General features: G+C 41.6%; 2 non-coding genes across 2 annotated transcripts; one reads left to right on the top strand and one right to left on the bottom strand.

Moving 5' to 3' along the window:
- Positions 1-1,017: 1,017 nt before the first annotated feature.
- Positions 1,018-1,090, bottom strand: Trnap-agg (transfer RNA proline (anticodon AGG)). The gene has a single exon. It is a non-coding gene; the product is annotated as a tRNA-Pro (tRNA).
- A 17,247-nt stretch (positions 1,091-18,337) lies between these two features.
- Positions 18,338-18,410, top strand: Trnar-acg (transfer RNA arginine (anticodon ACG)). Its single transcript has one exon. It is a non-coding gene; the product is annotated as a tRNA-Arg (tRNA).
- Positions 18,411-22,337: the final 3,927 nt, after the last annotated feature.

Here is a 22,337-nt window from a genome sequence, read left to right as displayed (position 1 = left end):
GAGCTGCATTGTCAGACGTTGCTTTTCACATACCTGTTGCAGTGCTGTTAGAGCCTGTTCATACAGTATATCTCCTACCCTTTCGGTCGCAGCTGCCACTGAATGGTCATTTAATTACACCAGGTATCGCGTATTACTGCAGTATTTAAGCAGACGGGTGCAACTTGACTGAAAGGAGGAGACCTTAGTATGTAGTAGAATTAGTAATAGTACAATACGTCGCTTTGGCGCTAAAAAACTCCGTTTGCTCCGAGATAGAGGCTAAACAGTGCCTTTCTACACGTCGAAAAGTAACTTTGTTTCGTTACCCTTTTAACTGATTGAGAACCAGTCTGCCTTCCAATTTATATTTGTTCCTTTTTAAAATGTCTTTGCACAAATATTTTTTGTTAGATTTAACGTTAAAGGCATTTGAAATTTTGATATATAATTGAAATGTCCTGGCAGATTAAAACAGTGTGCCGCTCTGAATAACAGCAAAGGTCCTGAGTTCGACTCTTGGTGGTACACAATTTTAATCTGCCAGGAAGTTTCATAAAAGCGCACACTCCGCTGCAGAGTAAAAATTTCAGTCTGGGGATGTACTCAGTTGTTACAAGGTAATTACAATATTAATGCGAATACTTGGGCTAACGTCACCATTATAGATGGTGTTTTAAAGAAATTCACCTATAAAAAACGAAAAATATTGCTAGCATTTCTTTGAATATGTATTTAGTTACCGTTTCTGCATAACTTGGTACCGAAATATTTAAACGTACGTCATTCGACAGTTACTTTGGAGCCACCGACCATGTGAAAAGTCTTTAAAACTGCAGCTACAACAAAACGACATTGTGTTCTGTGCTTACTACTGAGAGTGGCGTTGATCTGTCTTTAATTTGAAACGTTTCTTTCCAACACTCCAGAAATTAGTTTTGCCTGTGAAGTCTCTGAGAGACGAGGCAGGCCCCAGTTTTCCGCACACGTTGCACATCCTCTTCAGCTCTTGATAGGGGAGGATTAAAGCAAAAAACATGAGCTCGTCCGGGATTTGAACCCGGGACCTCTCGCACCCTAAGCGAGAATCATACCCCTAGACCAACGAGCCACGAACGTACCGTCTTCCACTTGTGAGACACGACGAAACGTGGAGAGAGTGACATACTTCGTGCAGGAGGCGCCCAGGCGTGTGGCTGTTGGCTGCGATACAACGGACTGCGGTGCGTGTCTCTGTAAGGCAGCGCCGTGTTCTGATTCAGTAGAGCACGTCAAGGCTAATGGAAAGGAGAAATACCGACGAGTCAAAGATTCGCTACACGAGATACATTTGCACTGAGTGCTGTGCTTTCAATAAGTTGCGTATCGTGGTCTACTTTTTTCTTCCATCTTGCTCGCCTACGGTACGGAACGCCAAAGACTAGACATTTCACGAAACATTTTCGATGTTATTGTTTACAGCGGAGAAATAAGTGGTTCAGCAAACAGCTTCCACATCGACTTTAACTTACGGAGTTGAAAATGAGATTGATTGCAAGATTGTCTCATTCATGCGATGACTGGATGTTGTTACGGCAATAATTCAATCCATAACGTCTTATTCATATCATTTATGAACGAAATTAGAGAGATATTGTAAATTAAAGTTTGTCCACGCTGTCGTATGTTGGTAGGCCGCATATGTAAATGACACGTCCAATTCTCATATGCAGCACCTGGCATGCCATGGTTAGTCACAGTGAGGCCGTTCTAGCAATTGATGACGATGGCTGAAATTCCTTTTCCCGCCAACAGTGAGTTTACGCCAGTGATAAGATATAAGATTAATGCTAATCTAAGCTGATAGACAGTCCTGGCCCATATGTGCGCTACTGCATTTCACCCATCAAACGGACGATATCCGATTACAGAATATAAAAACAGATTTTTATGCCATGTTAAAAGTGACAGTCACGATTTTCTGTAACTATAAATCTGTCATCGGAGCAAAATGCACGTCTCGTCCGGGATCTGAACCGGGACCTCTCCCACCTGAAGCGAGAATCTTAAGTCTAGAACAACGAGCCACGCTGTGGAAGTTTTCTAAAGACGTTAGCAGATGTAAGTAGATTACCGGGTCCGTAGAGGCAGCTAACGTCCGCTCAAATGTTAACTGATCCTGATAACGAGTTGCAGTGATATGAAGTTATCTGGTTTCGAGCAGAGTGAAGTCTTTATCAACGCATGATTTCCCAAGAAGTCAACTGTGAAACAATTAGACTGATGTTTTCCCTTTGGAGCCTACATTCGTGTCCGTGTAAATCGATATGATTCTGTTTGGAAGCCAGTATTGTTTCTTTTCTCTACTCCCTACTGTATTTTCGTGCCTTGGTACTGCCGACGAAGGTATGGTAGTGGGATTCTAATTCTGCCTATTCGGCCTAAAATAATTACGCCAAGAATGGGTATCATTTTATGTACGAACCGAAACTGTCCCTAGTCAGGCTACAAAAGACAGGGGATAATGTAGTACGTACAAGGCGACCCGCATGCATGGGAGGGGGAGAGGGGGTAGGGGGCGGCGGCGCTATGGTACCGCGCCCTGCCCTCTTTTCAGGAAACTATATGAGGCTTCAGCTCTTTTAACGCAAGGTACGTGGTGAACAGGTTCATAAAATAACTAAATCTGTGTTTGCATAATGATTTCCATATAGTTGAAAATAGATAACCCAAGGACAAGTTTAAACCAATTAATTTCCTTTCTCTCCACTCTCCATTTAGCTTGTCTGATCTGCTCTTCCGCCCCCCACCCGCACCCCGCCCTCGGAAAATAATCCTGCCCTGTGTGCGGGACTTCCAGCAAGCAAAACTGAGTAATGCAGGTGCACACTTCTGAAGTGATATTCCCTGAACGACGCCTACAGTTATTGACGCATTAAAATCAATATCTGCAAAACGCGTAATATTGTTTGGCTTGGAGAAGGATGGCTATGATATTGCAGTTCTGCTTTTAATTTCCTTTTGCGTTACAACAGTATTTACTTTAGGAACACTAAACTCTTACAAAGTTAGGTTTTTAAGAATTTATATTACATTTACATCGAATGCATCATTCACGAGAGATACCGCCTAGACCACCTTACGCAATGTTACCAAATTTACTTAGCCCCGTGAAGCCAATTCAGTCGTCATAAGTTTTTAAAGGGGGCAGGGGTAAAATACAGGGAGCGAAAGGCTATTTACAATTTGTACAGAAACCAGATGGCAGTTATGAGTCGAGGGGCATGAAAGGAAAGCAGCGGTTGGGAAGGGAGTGAGACAGGGTTGTAGCCTCTCCCAGATGTTATTCAATCTGTATATTGAGCAAGCAGTAAAGGAAACAAAAGATAAATTCGCAGTAGGTATGAAAATCCATGCAGAAGAAATAAAAACTTTGAGGTTCGATGATGACATTGTAATTCTGTCAGAGACAGCAAAGGACTTAGAAGAGCAGTTGCACGGAATGGATAGTGTCTTGAAAGGAGGATTGAAGATGAACATCAACAAAAGCAAAACGAGGATAATGGGATGTAGTCGAATTAAATCGGGTGATGTTGAGGGAATTAGATTAGGAAATGAGACACTTAAAGTAGTAAAGGAGTTTTGCTATTTGGGGAGCAAAATAACTGATGATGGTCGAAGTAGAGAGGATATCAAATGTAGACTGGCAATGGCAAGGAAAGCGTTTCTGAAGAAGAGAAATTTGTTAACATCGAGTATAGATTTAAGTGTCAGGAAGTTGTTCCTGAAAGTATTTGTATGGAGTTTAGCCATGTATGGAAGTGAAACATGGACGATAAATAGTTTGGACAAGAAGAGAATAGAAGCTTTCGAAATGTGGTGCTACAGAAGAATGCTGAAGATTAGATGAGTAGATCACATAACTAATGAGGAGGCATTGAATAGAATTGGGGAGAAGTTTGTGGCACAACTTGACTAGGAGAAGGGATCGATTGTTAGTACATGTTCTGAGGCATCAAGGGATCGCAAATTTAGCATTGGAGGGCAGCGTGGAGGGTATAAATCGTAGAGGGAGACCAAGCAGATTCAGAAGGATGTAGGTTGCAGTAGATACTGGGAGATGAAGCAGCTTGCACAGGATAAAGTAGCATGGAGAGCTGCATCAAACCAGTCTCAGGACTGAAGACAACAACAACAACAACATAATCAGAGCTCAGCAGAGCGCGCTTGTTCGTCTTTTCTAACTTTGTTCTGTCTTGGGTGTTCATTGCCTGAGTTCTCACTACTGTAGCAGCAATTACTGTTGGGTTCGCTGTGTGTTTATCTTAAGATTTGAGTTGCAAGGAATCGGTTCCACATACCACTTCGTTATAAATGTCACAATCTAGTTTATGGACAACTTCACCTTCACAGCATTTATTTGAGTATCAAATTTGATCCAGTTTGATGTATTGTAAATGTTTCATGTGTTTTGTTTATTATTTTGAGTTTAGTCATAATAAATCAAATTGTTATTTTGGACAGAACTTTCATTCTGTTAATCGGTAGAGCAACCCTTTCATTTCCCACTACGTTAATGAAACTTTCCTTTACTTAATTAATTTCTATCAAATTAAATTATTGCAGGTGCCAAAATCTTTTCTACTCCACTAGCAGGGTCGATTACAGTCAGTTCGCGTTTCTTCTTAATCCATGTGCAATCGCAAAAGTCGGAGTTAGAATAGGGTGGGCTTAGAGCATCATTTACATATGTAGATTCTAGAAGAATTTAGTGTTAAATACACTGCTCGCTCCGGCACATCGCAATATTTTACAGTATTTACCGTAAACGTTGTCGAATGTTGTACTATCAACCTTGAAATTTCACCTGTGAGTAACACTGTATGTATTTGTGTCATATGCAAATTGAAATACGAATTTTAATAACGTTTGAAATAGTATGTAAATTATTACTGCACTGGTTCACTGTCAGTAATAAATGTTACAGAAAGGTAGATGTTTCAATATTTGCCAGAAAGTACTGTGCGAACAACGGTTCCACTTTTTCGTATTGTCAAATACGTCAGTCTCATACAGACTGCTTCACTAAGGTTGTGTAGCTAAAGCTACAGGTTATGAATTCCTACTGTGTCCCTACAAAAAAGGGAGAAATAAAAAGAAATATGCTCAGAGATCACATTCCGAAAAAGCCCACTGGTTATTTGTCACACGAGGATTAAAGGAGATTTCTGCAAATATTTTAAACGAATACTCTTCTAAAGTGAAATGCCAAAGAACTTTCGAAGACTTTCGATGATTTTGCCTCATCAGCGGAGCAAAATCGACAGGTTCTTGAAGCGCACAGGAAATTTCCTTGTTTTCATCATACTGGAATTGAAGTCGCTAACCAGATTTATTTACAAAGACATGCTCAACTTCAGAAGATTCGAAAAAGGTAGCGATAAATTATCAATAGTATAATTTTCTCTGACCGTCAAAATATTGCTTTACGTGGCCACAGACATGACGTAAATTTGAACCAACGCAATTGTTACATAGAAACTAATGCTTCTGATCGTGAGGTAGACAATCTTGTAACAGTGATGGGAATATCAGAGCTGTTTTTGCACTTGGTAGTTGATCCGGGTGATTCAAATTTTCGTCGCTATTTAACGATAATGTTTCCAATACCCTACGCATAAGCAAAACCACAAAAAATAGACTCTTTGACGTATAGAAAAAGAACTTCAGGACAGGATTTTATCTGTAGTTAGAGAAGCAAATTTTTTCATTATATTTCACTAAACCACCTTTATTTTTTACATATGTGTATGAGAAATATGTTCCGGAGATACAAATGAAATTCGTTGTTTAATAGAATTCGCTCTTGTTCGTATGTTAAAGAACTGTACGAGAAATTTAATATCGTTCTCAAGATGCATGTGGGTGTTAGCACTGACAGCTGTTCCGTTACGGTTTCTTTGTCAAAGGGTGTCATTCAGGAGCTCACCAAGACAGCCATTCACGCAAAATATTGCTCTTGTTGCAATCATTTATTGAACAATTGTCTTGCAAATCTTTCCAAGGTCACTATCTGTCGCAACGCATTGCAACACTAAAGAAGACTGTAACATTTTCTAATACCTGTGCACAAAGACATGCTGTCTTTGAAGAAGCTCTCAATGGAGTAGCAATGCAGCGAATATGTGAGACATTTTGGGTGCAGAGACATGAAGGATTTCAGCAGTTTCGTGACAAGTAACTGAGAAAAATGTCCCCTAGAAGATTTCAATGTGACGCGACAGTATAACGACGTTCGAAGAACAGTACCTTCGACAGGTCTTACACAGTCCCGAATTTGTTCTCTTGGCCTTCTACTTGGATGACATATTAGAAAAAATTGTGGAATATACTAATCGTTTTTTGTCCTTTTTTGCCTATTAGGGCGCAAATTATCTTTTCATTTTGTCCAGTGTTCGTTTTTTTCGTACTATATGGATAACTTTGTCGCTTAGCCGTTTTCGTCAACCAGTGACTATAGATTTAAAAACAATAGTGGGAAGCGACAAAATGTGGATTTTGTTTTCCATCAGCCGCTCTTCGATACTTAAGAAATCACTGAGAAATTGAATGTGGAAAGGAAAGCACAGTGTATGGTTTCTTAACAGACATACCTAAATATTTGGTTGCTCAGTCCACCGAAAAATACCTATGAAGGGCCTTGTGCATCTTCCCTCTTAGAGAGCGTCAAACTTGATCTTGAGAAGAGGCTGTCCTGACGTGGAGAATATTTTCAATTGAAGGATTTTTCCGCCGCATAAATTTTATAACGGAGAAGATACTGTAAGTGTGGAAGAAACATGGGAAATGTACAAGCAGCTTTTCGGTACTCGTGTCGTCTTTGTAGTTCAGAAATTCAGGCTGTAAGCTGCTAGATGGGAGCGCCATGTGGAGGCTGGTCTTAAAATTCTGGACACTCTGCTCATTATCACCTAGATGTGCGACAACGTCCCGAATCCTTACTTAGGGACGATTCTAAAAATTCTAGGCATGTTGCCTGTTAGCAGAAGGTACTTTCTCAATCCTTCGTCTCCTCAAGAGTTGGTGTGGAGCAGCTGTAGGGGAAGAACGACTCACTGGTCTTGCTTTGCTTCATATCAACCGGGATGGTGATACTGATGCAGTCATCGTGTGATTTGCTAAGAATAAGGAGGAATGCCTTGAGTTTTTCCTCTGACGATACGTGTATTTGCAAGTCCTGTGGTCTGACTGCATGTGGAGTGCAGCCTTTGTTTGCCGCGGCGCTGGAAGTGAGAGGGTCGCTGGCAGGCTTTCATCCCCGGGGAAGATCCCCAGCACTCATTTGATAACAGGCTGAGTGGGACTGGGATCATCAAGGAGGGCCTGGAACGATAAAAGTCCCCACCCCTATCTGAGATTGAACTGGGGTTGTCCAGGGCCTCTAGACCACCATGGCCAATTATAATGTAACAAAATAATTCTGAAAAATTCTTGACGAGGTGCAGAAGTTACTTTCATTCTCTTTTCTCCTCCCACAATGTCCCAAAAAAGATGTCAATGGTAAAAGATTTTGAAAATCACCGTAAACCACGAATAATTTGTGACCCCCCTTTCCCAGACTGAAGCCTGGATCTGACCTTGGGTGTAGAGGCATTCGACATCATCTAACTTCCTGAATGCTGTCAGAACCATCTAGAGGATCCTCTTGCACTCCGCCAGCAGACAAAAGCATATTTCCAGACGAAGGAGTGGGCTAGCAGGCGTTGACAACTATAGCTTCGACGCTGTGTCGCGTTGTTGCGGACATTCATAGAGAGCTTTTTTCTGCAAAATTGCACCTCGACGTTTGATGTGTGCAGTCAGTCTTGTGAGGGCAGTTGGGGACTAACTTGTATCAAGTGGAACGGGTGGCTTCTGGGATTGGGAAGCCGATGTCGTGCTGGAAGATCCGCTTGTTGATCCCATGTCACTCCATACCGTATCGAAATTGCGCCATTTGGCAGGGGATGACACGCTGGGCGATCAGCATCACGCGTTAATCTGAGCCTGGTTTTGAAGTTAACGTATATATTGTGCGCGTATATGCGTGCGCGTGCGCGCCCGTGAGAACACACGCTCGCACAATTTGCGACTGAATCGCTACAGAAATGGAACATACGACAAAGCAAGAAATGATTACTCGTCAGAACAGAAGGAGTGAGGAAAGAAAGAAGTTTGCAGGAAACAAATTTCATTGTACACGTAGACTGCATGTATTTCGAAGGTGCCCGGGAGGGGAGGACGGACTGTTGACGGGACAGCGGAAACGTGTGCCGTGATCGGGTACGCTAGGGGTGGCGGAGTGGTGTACAGTGCGGCCCTCTGTCCACGGCAGCAGCTGGTAGGCTATTTCTGGATCGCGATACAAGACTGTAAAACGAAATCATCACTGTGCAAGAAGCGGTCATGGCAGGGAGCGTGCCGGCACGGCTACGACCAATGGTAACTCCGAGATCTTGACACCGTCTGGAGTACTGATCATGTATTTTTTGTGACCGTCTCGGTTTTATAGTCAAGGACACACGTTTCAGTATTCTTGAAGCTTTTACACTACTGTCCATTAAAATTGCTACACCACGAAGATGATGCTGTGATATGCAAATGATTAGCTTTTCAGAGCATTCACACAAGGTTGGCGCCGGTGGCGACACCTACAACGTGCTGACATGAGGAAAGTTTCCAACCGATTTCTCGTACACAAACAGCAGTTAACCGCCGTTGCCTGGTGAAAAGTTGTTGTGATGCCACGTGTAAGGAGGAGAAATGCGTACCATCACGTTTCCGACTTTGATAAAGGTCGGATTGTAGCTTATCGGGATTGCTGTTTATCGTATCGCGACGTTGCTGCTCGCGCTGGTCAAGATCCAATTACTGTTAGCAGAATATGGAATCGGTGGGTTCAGGAGGGTAATACGGAACGCCATGCTGGATACGAACGGCCTCGCATCACTAGCAGTCGAGATGACAGGCATCTTATCCGCATGGCTGTAACGGATCGTGCAGCCACGTCTCGATCCCTGGGTCAACAGATGGGGACGTTTGCAAGACGAGAACCATCTGCACGAACAGTTCGACGTCGTTTGCAACAGCACGGACTATTAGCTCGGAGACCATGGCTGCGGTTACCCTTGACACTGAATCAGAGACAGGAGCGCTTGCGATGGTGTACTCAACGACGAACCTGGGTGCACGAATGGAAAAACGTCGTTTTTTCGGATTAATCCAGGTTCTGTTTACAGCATCATGATGGTCGCATCCGTGTTTGGCGACATCGCGGTGAACGCACATTGGAAGCGTGTATTTGTCATCGCCATAGTGGCGTATCACCCGGCGTGATGGTATGGGGTGCCATTGGATACACATCTCGGTCACCTGTTGTTCGCGTTGACGGCACTTTGAACAGTGGACGCTACACATTTCAGATGTGTTACGACCCGTGGCTCTACCCTTCATTCGATCCCTGCGAAACCCCACATTTCAGCAGGATACTGCACGACCGCATGTTGCAGGTCCTGTACGGGCCTTTCTGAGTACAGAAAATGGTCGACTGCTGCCCTGGCCAGTTCTCCAGATCTCTCTCCAATTGAAAATGTCTGGTCAATGGTGGCCGACAACTGGCTCGTCACAATACGCCAGTCACTACTCTTGATGAACTGTGGTATCGTGTTGAAGCTGCATGGGCAGCTGTACCTGTACACGCCATCCGAGCTCTGTTTGACTCAATGCCTAGGCGTATCACGGCCGTTATTACGGTCAGAGGTGGTTGTTCTGGGTACTGATTTCTCAGGGTCCATGCACCCAAATTGCGTGAAAATGTAATCACATGTCAATTATAGTATTTTATATTTGTCCAATGAATACCTGTTAATCATCTGCAATTTCTTCTTGGTGTAGCAATTTTAATGGCCAGTAGTGTATTATATTAAGATACATAGTGTGTGTCTATCGTAACAGATTCCCTCAATATACGGTTTCAACATTTTTATTTTTATCACTAAAGTCTCTTAGCATTTTTAATCATACTGAACAAATGTACCGGACTTAATGCAGGTGTTTGATTTGAAGCACTCGCGCCACATAACGGCATCTCCCTTGCGGGTTTCTATTAACTACGTGAATGCTACTACACTATTCTATTATTCTGCAACATATCGTGTATATTGGTTGCAGGAACCGATGGGTTAGTCTTAGAATCGACTTGCTCAGTTATGTTCTGGTGCCTTTGGTCGTGCATCGTAGGTTACATGAGGGTTAGTCATTTTATTTTTTTTTTATCTCCACAGATTGAAAGATGGTTTCATGTAATAAAAAAATATGCGCAATCTAGACGTCTATTTATTTATTTGAAGAAATGAAATATGCTATTTTAAGCAGTTAACGCTTCCAAAAAGTAGTGCTTATCTGACATGTTGATGTAGTTAACTAGGCAAAAAGACATTAATGGAACTCTAATTTACTAACTTAATGTGTTCAGCTTCTCCCGGCGTACCTCATGACGAAATAGGTCACGGATGAGCGGCTGACTTTCAGTGTCTAACGGGCATAATATATCGACAAGCAGCCACGTTGCCATTGTGAGGTGCACTGACGAATTGACTGTTTAGGGGCAAGCGTGGCGCTTTTATCTCCCGGCTACTCCAGTGTCTCCTGCCCCACCCCTCCCGCTTACACTCCAGGTATGCAACCTGGTGGCGTTGCTGCTACTGTTCTGCGTATCCCTGAAGTCAGCTCGTTGTGGGCTACCTGCTCCATTTCATTAATCAGTTTAATTGCGGGTTCTCAGGTCTTACCAAGGAAGCAGCAGCAACAGCAGAGATGTCACCCGCACGTGTACTGGGGCACGAACGGAATACGGAGCATCGTGTCAGTGTGAGGAAGGAGGGAAGGGGAGTGGGAGGAGAGGAGATGCTGGGCAGGAACAGCGGGCAGAGCGGTAGATCGGATGGATGGGGCGAAGAGATAAAAGCGCCACCATGGCCCCTAAGCAGTCGCTTAATTAGTGCACGTGATGGGGGCAACGTGGCCACTTCTAGAAACATTATGCTTTTGGACACTTAACATCTGGCCGTTCACCTGTGAACTGTTCCGTCATTAACTCATTGTTTACCTGAATTATGCTGCACATTTTCTGAAATTTGTATGTTGTATCAAGTCTATACGAAACCTCATGAACCTAACCAGTGTTGTTCAAATGTACGACGACAAAATCGCCATCATATTTGTGAATGAAATAATGCTTGTGACTTGAGTGTCTCATTTTGTGAGTAAACAATATCGTTTTTTGAATATTGTAGATGACTGTGAGACTGTAAACATGACTTTTGTGTTTTCACTTGATTATCGATATTTTAAGATACACACTATACAACTAAATGAATTTTTATTGTATTCTTCATACGACAGATTCTCAAATAATTCGCCTTCTGCTTGTTTTCCTGGTTGCAGTCTTATCCATGGTTTATACTCTACTATTTAGAAAAAAATTGAATTTTTTAGGAGCTCATAAACATGTTTTTTAGGGAGTCACTGCTTACATGTATTCACATTGTAGATAAAAACCTTAAAGAAGTAAAACAATTGCAATTTCATAAACTGTAGGATTCAACAAATAATTTTTCACATAAAATACATAATCTTAAAAATACAAGAATACGTTGCCTCAACATTAAACCATTTCTTCAATGAGCCACTATCGCAAGTAAATATCCATTGGCGTAGTTTGGATTGAAGAATTAAAGGTCTCGTCAAACAATATGAATTACTTTCTTAACATACTGAAGCAAAATCTGCAGAAAATGGGGAGCTGTCTCGAAATAACATAATTACGCACACGTTTTCTCACTGTAAGAAAAGTTTTACTCAATTTGGCTATCATGAAACACATTAGAAAAAAGTTCATTAATAGTAGTATAACTTGTGCCGTGTGCTTCTGCCCGATTTGATTGTTCCGTTGTAGTGTGTTCGATCTCTTTCGATTCGCTATGCGGTGCGCGCGTTGGTGCGCCCTCTGGGATTCCATGCGGGAAGCCGAAAGAGTGTCTGGAGGGAGGGAGGAGCGGAGCGGAGCGGGCCTTGGCGGAGCGACGCCGGAAGACCGTGGAAGTCGCGTCGGCAAGTGGTGTGAGTGTGGCAGTTAGTTGCATTGGGGCCGGCCGAGCAGCCGAACTGGAGGTGCTGCAGTGACTCGCTGTCGTTCGTTCTGTTTACGAGTTCAACGTTCCTCACGCTGTGGCTATGGTCTGGTGTTGTTCTGGCCATTACCTTATTAGCGGCATTTGGATTCATATTGTTAAAGGTGAGTTGTTAGTTTGGTGCATCTTCATCTGGTGGAGTTACAACGAGACTTCTTTCCGTCGTATTCTGGCTATCGCAGCTGAGCAGTGAGTGTTCCCACGTCGCATGTCGAAATACTGACTTCTGCGCTGGTTGATTTACGTATGATTTGGAGTGAATATGTGGGCGTGTTTGCTTAAATTGTTGATGAAGCGTTGGACAATACCCTTACTTGAGTGTCTCCAAATTGCATTTCAGTTCGTTACTGAACTTGTCAGCTAAGGGACGCCCAAATTGTCACGCTAGTTAAGTAAAGTTTAAGTCTACTGTGACACTACTGTTTACCTGTTGGCCCACGACTATTGCTGAATTTCTGTGGTAAAATTCAAATGGAGGCACCGTCTTGTTAACTTGTCTGAACTGAATGTGCTTGCCTTGTAAAACAGTTCATTACTGATTCTGAGTAGTTTGAGTGGTAGGGCCCTCGTTATTCTGGATCACACTGTACTTGGCATTAATTGCATTTTCTTGGTAAACCCGTGTGCTATGTAAGATTATAGCGCAAGCGCCATTGTGGGTAATATTTACCATTTAACTATGAGTTGGTTCTGTGAATCATTGTGGCACACAAGGTTACGTAAGACAGTGTTGTAGTGGGCAGATATTGCTATAAGTCTGTGAAATTATTTCCTGTAAGCCATTGTGCCCATTAGGTTATGTAAGGCTTAAATACAGCGACCAGTTTGGTAATTTTCTGTGTTTCGTAATAACATTTTACAAGCATTACAATTTTGGGAAAGATTTAAATCTCATATCTGCAGAGTGTTTGATGTTAGATAACCTGATGATTCCTGTTAAATCGGCTGATATACATTTAAACTGAACAAGTTATATGTCAATATGTTGTTACCAGTACCTTGCATGACTTTTCTTGCGCAACAAATTAAAATTTATAGCCTATCCTCAAATTGTTGCTCAGCCTTCCACTCCAGCAGCCCCTGTATCCTGCTCCCAACCATATTATAACCATTATAAGAGTAATTCAAATTTCCGCACTTCATAGACCACAGAATTTCAGTCTTAAGATTATCGCTTCTAGGAATGTAACGAGAAAACGGAATACCAAACATTCTGTTCTGGACTCGACTTTCTGTCACGCTTCTGTACAGCAATGTAGAGTTTTCAGAAACAGTTGGTTTGCTAGGTTTTGAAGCCTTGAAGGACTGCTTTATTCTCTTGCTTTCTCTCTTTATTAACTGGTGTTCTTACCCTGTAATAAAAAATGTATGTTGTAAAATGTAAATGGCAGGACTAGTATACTTTTGCATATACAGGGTGTCCCAGCTATCTTGTCCACCCAAAATATCTCTGGAACAATAACAACTGTTGGAAAACGACTTTCACCGGTATCAAAGTAGGGCTGGGGCCCATGAATGTACATATTTGGAAACATTCTAAAACGAAAGCATATGTGTTTTTTAACACAAACTTGTTTTTTTAAATGGACCTCCTATATTTTTTCTTCAGCAATCCATAGCATGACAAAGCACATACACAATGGCGTTGATTGCATCGCAATATTCCCATTACATCCCGATATATTAAGACGCGAAGTTGACGCTTGAAACACCCGACATACGCTGCTAGCGCACGTCCTGAGGCTCAGGCGTGAACCCCATGCTGCCCGTAATCGCGATGTGATTGACATGCGTAATCACACTTCCATACTTATCAAGTGGTCCGAAACGAATAATACGGTCTGCTGCCATCCTGCATTAACGTCGTACATTCCAGCAGGTATTTATCCCATAGGCTAGGGGGGTGATGCGGTTCTGTAACATATCTGTCTACCGCAACGTTAGTCTTCGCTTATCGTTAATTCGTTACTAAAAAGGTAATGCCGTTCAACGTTAAAACTTTACTGTAGATCTAGCGCAAGTGACAGTTAACCATTCACTCGTAATAGTAAAATTCATGTTGATGGTTTTAGTGAAACGAGCAAGTGGACTAAAAGTTTTACCGTTGTTTAGGTAAAAATGTTTTGATTTGGGAAGTTCAGGTAGGACATAGAAGATGAATATAAACATGTTTAACCAATTAGTTTATCACATAATTATCAATGTTATGTTTATCTAATGCGTTAAATGATAAATTGTTGCAAACAAATGTTTCTTAACATCACTGGGTAAAATGGCCCTTTGTAGAAACTTCCACTGTGATACCAGCACTACATACTAAACATAGTGTTCACATCTCATGCTCAAAGTGATGCCCATTGGCTTGCATACATAGGTCACTCTGCGGATGAAGGATGCCCTACTTCGTGCTACTGTTTCCTCTTTGATGGCTGTACGAGCATCAATAATGCGTTGCTTCATGTCCTCTGGTGTTGTCGGGTCATGTTGGTAAACAGCATCCTTCACTGCTCCCCAAAGAAAATAATCCAGCGGTGTAAGGTCCGGAGATCGGGCAGGCCACCTAACTGGGCCACCTCGTCCAATCCACCTACCAGGGAACTTCGTAACATCTTATCTTTGACACATTCAGATTGAAAAGATTTCCATCTTCTGGCACACACATTCTTCTGAATCTTGGAGCCTCTAACCTATATCTTGAAAAATGGGTTACACAAAAATGAGTGAAACCATCTGTCATGTAGTGTCTGTATCTGCCGCCAAACTCTAATCAGCCAATCCCGACGCTGCAAAGGCCTCCCCCATCTCCCTCGCGGAGTGATAAAATTTCTCCACCTATCCAAAACTTTCTCTGTCCAAACAGTGGGCGTTGACCCTCAGCGTTTCCCGCACTTTCTTATGAACTGCCCAATCAGAGCTCAGCCCATTTGCCGCTAAAACAGCGCGCGACCGGGCGGCGCCAGCGCGTACGTTGGACGCTCTCTGTCTGCTCGACATTTCCTCTCTCTCTCTCTCTCTCTCTCTCTCTCTCTCTCTCTCACACACACACACCTGGCACTCGGCGGCGTTCCTTTTGATGCTTGCAGGTCAGTGGCCACATCCCCCGGGACCCCCGGCCCCTACACAATGCTCTTCCGGCGCTCACCGGCCTTCGCCTCCCCGCCTCCACTGGCAAATCCACTTTGCTTACATCTACAGCATGCAACTAAATATTATTACCAAAGCCCGTATTATTCTGACATGTGTCTAATCATCACGTATCTCTCTTTCTAATCCACCTAATAAGACTAATTAACCATTATATGGGTTTATTTACTCCAAATATGCAGAATAATCTGCGAAATGTATGTCACAAATAAAAGCCACCTTTCATCCTGTTAAACGTGTAGCTGTGAACAACGCTTTTCCTCTTTCCTTAGCTTGCTACTGCAGATCATAAATATTGCCTTACTCATTTAGACACTGCTTTCACATTGTGTTGAGAACTATAAGTAGTACTACAGGCTAGCGCAATTCCTTTCCTTTCGTACACATTCATAAAATGACAGGTGTGTTTACCGCCTTCGTAACATCTTATCTTTGACACATTCGGATTGAAAAGATTTCCATCTTCTGGCACACACATTCTTCTGAATCTTGGAGCCTCTAACCTATATCTTGAAAAATGGGTTACACAAAAATGAGTGAAACCATCTATCACGTAGTGTCTGTATCCAGTAAATATTGGGAGGATATATCCACAGACGTCTAGTTGCTCTTTCTCTCTCAGTAGAAAATGGCTTTCTTGTAAGCAGAGCTCTCACACAAGCTTCACACATCTTTTCTGCTAGGCACAAACTGTTACCAATTCCATTGCACATTTTTTTTATCTACGAAGTAGCTTATATGTCAGGGTGACCTAGCTTCCTATGCCATTTTAGTTTTCTTTCTACTGTCAATAGCAATTGCATTTCTTTTTCAATGTTAACTTCATATATATTTTAGTCCTTCTAGAATGAGCGTTTTATCTTCACAAATTGGAACAGAATATTTATTAAACACAACTGTGTAATCTTTTTCAGTGATAGCATTCAGATTTCTACTCAGTTCAGGACATTCACAACACTCCTGAAAATTCAGTTTTAATCCACAGAGATTCCTGTTACAACCATTTTCATTGATTCACCTTGTTTGTCAAGTATCACAACACTATCACATTCTCTCATTTGTTTTTTTGTCCAGTTCAAGAGATGTAGGACCTGCACATGTTCATCAACCATGTCTTCCTCTTCTTTCTCATTAGCTTCTTCTGAAATCTTTCCTTTGTTGCATTCATGTGCAATACATACAGTATCTTTCTTTTTTCTCTCTTCTTTGTGAAAAAATGCTATTTTTGTATTTTCGTTCTTAAAATAACCTTGTGCTTTACAGTTTATCCTTTTGAAGAGACGAGAGGGCTCGAAAGGCCTCAGTGTGTGTTCTTGAATTTTGTGTTTTTAAAGTAGCACTCTCTTTATCTGTGATTAGTTGTCATGCATATATAACAGTACTCCTTCTTAGACTTCTTGGATGTTAGCTTTCAACCGTTCCTCTTTATGTTAACCACGAGCCCTGCAGCTGAGTTTTCCCATAGGCCTCTCACCACTGGTTGTTAAATTCTATGCTGGAGGAAATGTTTTAATTCTTCTGGCAAAACAGACAGTACTTTGGGTATGAGCGTAGTGTCTGACATGTTTTCTGACATGAGAAGATTGTTCAAACGCTATATTCTGTAAAGCACTTACGTTAGTTTAAATGTGTGTGAAATCTAACGGGACTTAACTGCTATGCTTACACACCACTTAACCTGAATTATCCTAAGGACAAACACACACACACCCATGCCCGAGGGAGGACTCGAACGTCCTCCGCGACCAGCCTCACAGTCCATGATTGCAGCGCCTGAGACCGCACGGGTAATCCCGCGCGGCATACGTTAGTTTCTAGCCATGTGCTTAGTTTTATCCAATATGGAACTATAAAATTTTTAAAGTAACTATTGATTTCTTTGAGCAGCATCTCTCTTGTACATAGCTTTAAGTTTATCGTACACAGGCTTCGAAGTTCACAGCACATGTGGCTTTACCTTCTTGTCAGTTATCAACATTGTTTCGTCTTGCTATGCCGTTGCTACCATTTATTCTTTTCTCTCTTCCGAGTCGCATTTTTAAACGTACTCAGTTCCATCCACAGTGTCACACAGCTCTTGCGTAGTAAACAATATTCTGATTTTGACTTCCCACATGGCGAAAGTAGTGCTGTCGTTGAGCAATTCTATTACATGAAATTCGTTATTTTCTTGGGGAATTTTTAGGTGCTTTCCTTCTTTCCACGTCTCTTGATCGTTCTTGCGTTTCTTTGTTGATTTCGCGATCTTTTTACATTGTCTGCACCCACTGATTTCGTGTTTTTTTTTTTAATTTTTAGAGCGCTAAGGCCAATAGCCTGTTGTGTGTTCACTTTTGTCTGTTAACTTTATAACGAATATGATACGACACTCAATGTTCAGCTACATGTATTTTTGTCTTCTTCATACAAAGACAGTACACGTACTCTCAGATAACCATAATTCTGCTTCTGATACATTGTGTCTAACCAACTCTTCAGTGCCTTCAACAACTAGAAGGGTAGGCTGCAGGTCCAGATACGAATCTGAATATACATCACACATTGATGAGAACGCTGGAAATGTATGCATATATTAGACGAAGTGGGAAAAACAGGTGTAAAACTATGCTTATTTTCCCTCTTAGTTGACACCACTCAATACCGTTAACCAAAGGCTGGACGACAGATATTTGGACTGCGTCGGCAACACGTCTTGTCTTCAGACGTATATAACAAAAATCACAACGTTATTAAAGGTGTAGGTCAGGGATCCACAGACCGCGATTCGGCCTCACTGTTCGTTCTTGTAAATTGACAAAAAAATGAGCCAAATATCAAAGCTATTGCGAAATGGAGTATTAAGTTTCAAATGAAATTCTGTAAATGTTTTTTGAAATACATCTTTGTAATTATATTTGTTAAATAAAATTTTTCCGAAACAAGGAATGTAAGCTAATGTTGTTCGCCCAGAGTACTGTAAATCTTTGTTCTTGATCATATACTCTGCAACACACATGTAAGACGTAGGCCCTGTGGCGCAATGGATAACGCGTCTGACTACGGATCAGAAGATTCCAGGTTCGAATCCTGGCAGGGTCGTACATTTTTATAGCTGAATAAACACTACAGGTCTGTTCTTGTTTCTTAAAGGTTTTTAAATAGTTCGTTACAATCTGCAACCGCCGTCTGTCTGGCATGGAGGATCGTACTGTTAATATAGATTGACTGCTTCCTACGTGATTCGAACATATAACTAGACACACTGTTTTTTGCCCAGTTTCGCAAATTTTATTATGATTACCGCACAACCTAGGTTTCAGGTTAAAAGCCTATTGTCAAGTACATTACTGATTCCAAAGATGATAAAGCAAAGATAAACTCGATGCTAAGACAAGGATAAACATCTCGACTTGTTAACTGATCGATCGTTCCCTTAATGTAAACTACTTCCATGACTTATTTTTTTTTTTTGACAAATTACGTATGGAATTACACAACCCAGCAATTATACTAACGTGGCTAAACATACCTAGGAATATAGTTATGCATCACCGCAGGACTTTTTATCTACTCAAGGATCTGGGCCCAAAGTTTTAATTCTATCCAGGTGTTGTGATATCTAAAAGAGGTGCATAATTGAATTGAATTGGATTTGCTCATTTAATAATAGGCGTGGGAATGTACACATCTAATTTCTAGAATTTCTAACTGGCTGAGTTTTTCCCCTTTTCTTCTCTATGTAAGACTTCTACATCTATTACGCATTTGTGGTTTTTGTGAAGGCAATGTTCCGCAAACGCTGTATCAGGGTTCTGTTTGGGGATAAATACGCACACTTCAACGGGTAGAGCGTTGACTTACTTTTGGGCTCTTGTCTCGAGAGCTATAGAAACAGGAGGCACAAAACAAATACAAAAATATTAACAAGTGAATGTAAGATAACAGCAAATACACATTTAGAATGGTTACTCATATCACACTTTCATCAGAGTCCTACATGCGAGGAACTTAACTATACAGTAGACTTTCGAGGGACCTTCATGAAGTCCTTGAAATATTCTTATTGGACGTTCATTAATAATGTGGTCTAATGCGTGTTCCATTGCGATACAGTCACATTGTGGGTTGTGTAAGGTACTACGTTCATAAAGGGATGCTCTTCTGCCTGCGTACCTGGTTCTGATGCGGTTGAAGCGGGTCCCGGTTTTTCTTGGTAGACTTAATTTTTAGTTGAGTCTCCAGCCACGTCCGGATTACGTGTCCAGTTATTTCTCCTCCTGTCTTCCAAATCGCAAGAGTAGATTCGTAGAGGCTGTAGAAATCTCATACATATTTTCTACATTAAAGCCTGGTAAGTGGAAGGTGAGGAAGAATTTTATTGGTTGCAAATATTCCAAGAAGTACTTCGTTGCATATCTTACTCCATTCTCAGTACAATACCTGTTATCGTCGGAGATCAGATGATGCTGTATTAGATATGATGTCAGACTCGGAGCAATTTCCTGCTACAGCAAGCCATCTGGAAATTCACACAAAAAAAGGCGGTAAGACTAGATATCTTGTCTCTCTCGGCCAGAGATAATTACAGAAACGAGTTGTTGATAACCACCAAGGAAATGTTTCGTGTTTGTCATTATTCATTATGCTATCGTACACTTTATTTGAATGTATTTGGGTTATCTACTTAAGACTTCGCTAACTCAGATTGTTGATTTTCACAGTCCATGCCTTCGAGAAGAAACTAATTTTCTGGAGATGAAGGCTCACCGCAAACCTACTTTATTTCAGCATCTACTTCGCATGTCTCCAACAACTGTTCAAAAATGTGGGCTCGTCCGTGTTTCGAACCCAGTACCTGTTACACCCTAAGCGAGAACTTCTTTTTTGTAACGTAACACACTTTAATTTACAAATTAACAAATACATTTGTACAGATGATGATATCTTTAAGTTTCAAGTGTGCAATTTCTGTATTTTTATTAAGTCTTTTTGTTTCGATTGTCCTTTGTTTTGTTTTTCACAAAATTGCTTTGTTCAAGCATCTTCGTTGTTTGCTGCGTTTTATTTGCTTGCGAATTGTCTTACAATGGCTTTGTAAGTTTGTTTTATTCCTAGTCCTTTAGTTGGTTGTAGCAAAGCTCCATTAAATTTTGTCAGCAATTTTGTTTCTGATTTGACATGGAAATATTTGTTGATATAAGTTAGATAATATTGCCTTTCTGTAGTTGCTGATATGTGAAAAAATTGATTCTAATTAGATGCCATAAGTCATCTCTTTAAAAAATGTTTGTAGTTTTTACATTCTGCTTATGACATACATATTTAAAAAATAAAGATATATATAAAAATAACATACTGGAGTTAACAAAGTAAAGTTGAAATTGAGGAAATCATATTTTACATGTGGAGAACTCTTCTGGAATCTTAACAACACGCAAGGAGTCACAAAACAAAGTAAATAAACATAACCTGATAAATGATATGAATTTCAGAGTGATGGTTTATTTTTGACATACTATTTAAATAAACAAGCTTTGTGACGAACTATTTTTGTCGCATTATTATGGAGACACTGTTTTGTTAGGCAAAATAGAACAAAAGACTCACAAAAAGCCGCGCGGTTAGTGGCGCCATGTCACGGGTTGCGTGGCGCCTCCCGCCGGACGTTGAGTCCTCCCCCGGTCATGGGTGTATGGGTGTGTGGGTTGTTCTTAGCATAAGTTAGTTTAAGTAGGGTAAATCTAGGAACCGATGGCCTCAGCAGTTTGGTCCCATAGGAATTCACAAACATTTGGACACACAGAAAACGATGTAATAAAACACTAGTTTTTCTGTGATTTGACGATATAGTTGGTAGGTTGCACTATTTTTCATAAGAGAGAATACACTGTAAACCTTTAAACGTTATACTTCTCCATGGAAAACTGCGTTGAGACGCTTGTGTACTTTCTTTAACTACATTTACTTTTGTGGGTGTTGGAGGGTGTCCGCGGTAGCGACGACAATGGCGTGAGGAGGAGGAGGAGGAGGAGGGGGTGGGGGTGGCGCCGGCAGCGGCCATGGCCACTCCTGGGGTGTGGTGGGGGGGGGGGGTGTGTCCCTGAAGGCGGCGTCCAGCGGGATCTGCAGGTAGCTCTGGAACGTCGGCCTGTAGCTGCTTTTCTGCTTGGCTCTCTTGTCCTCCTCCCAGACTCCAGAGATCTGTGGGAACTGCAGCTTGTCCGTCTGGTCCTTTGCGATTATGGCTTGCCGTCATCGCTAGTGTCCAGGTGGCGGCAACGCATTAGAGTCGTCGGAAGCATTTCGCAGGAGGGGCGGTGAGTGACATGATTTCCACAGTTCTGTGATCCTTCTGTTCATGTGGGCTTCCGTCTGTGCGGCGGGGGGTGGACGGTGACGTCACGCGGGCTGCGTGGCTTTCTTGAAAGACGCCCAGAGTGCTATTTTCAGGAATTTCACGAAGTGTGTCCTGATCCTCATAGCAACCATGGCTTTCTTATTTTCTTCCCATAGATGTGATAGTCTATTACGTGTCTGTGCTCTAGTTTAACAATGGTCAAACAGGTGTTACGCACAAAAGTACTTGATTCATTTACATCAATTGCTATAGTATTTTTATAGATCATACGATGCTAATTTGTGAATGTTTGTTCTAGGGTGCCAACGCCAATCAAATCAACTTATGAGCGAACTCTCGTCGAACGCGAAACAAAGGTGGTTCTTGTGCAGCGAAAGGATACGTACAAGGTGACACATTCGTATACCGCACAATATGCTGTCACTATATCTAGAAAATTACTACCAACGGTCTTCGTTTGCTTGTAAGAGACCACTGGATCATTTGATCTGACGGTGCGAAAAGCAGCTAATGAGTACGTACACAAAAACAAACAGTACCATAAACTAAATTTCTAATTGTCTTGAAGCCGTAGTTGAGAGAATAATAATTTATTTTACGCTAGATTCATGGGGAGGGCAAACGAACCTGGTTTTGTACGACGTTGGTGCAGCCCTGCGACTCAAATG

This window comes from Schistocerca cancellata, chromosome 2 (genome assembly GCF_023864275.1).
Source record: "Schistocerca cancellata isolate TAMUIC-IGC-003103 chromosome 2, iqSchCanc2.1, whole genome shotgun sequence".
Taxonomy (NCBI): domain Eukaryota; kingdom Metazoa; phylum Arthropoda; class Insecta; order Orthoptera; family Acrididae; genus Schistocerca; species Schistocerca cancellata.
Note: the sequence above shows the minus strand (reverse complement) of the source record. Positions and strands in the feature narration are given on the sequence as shown.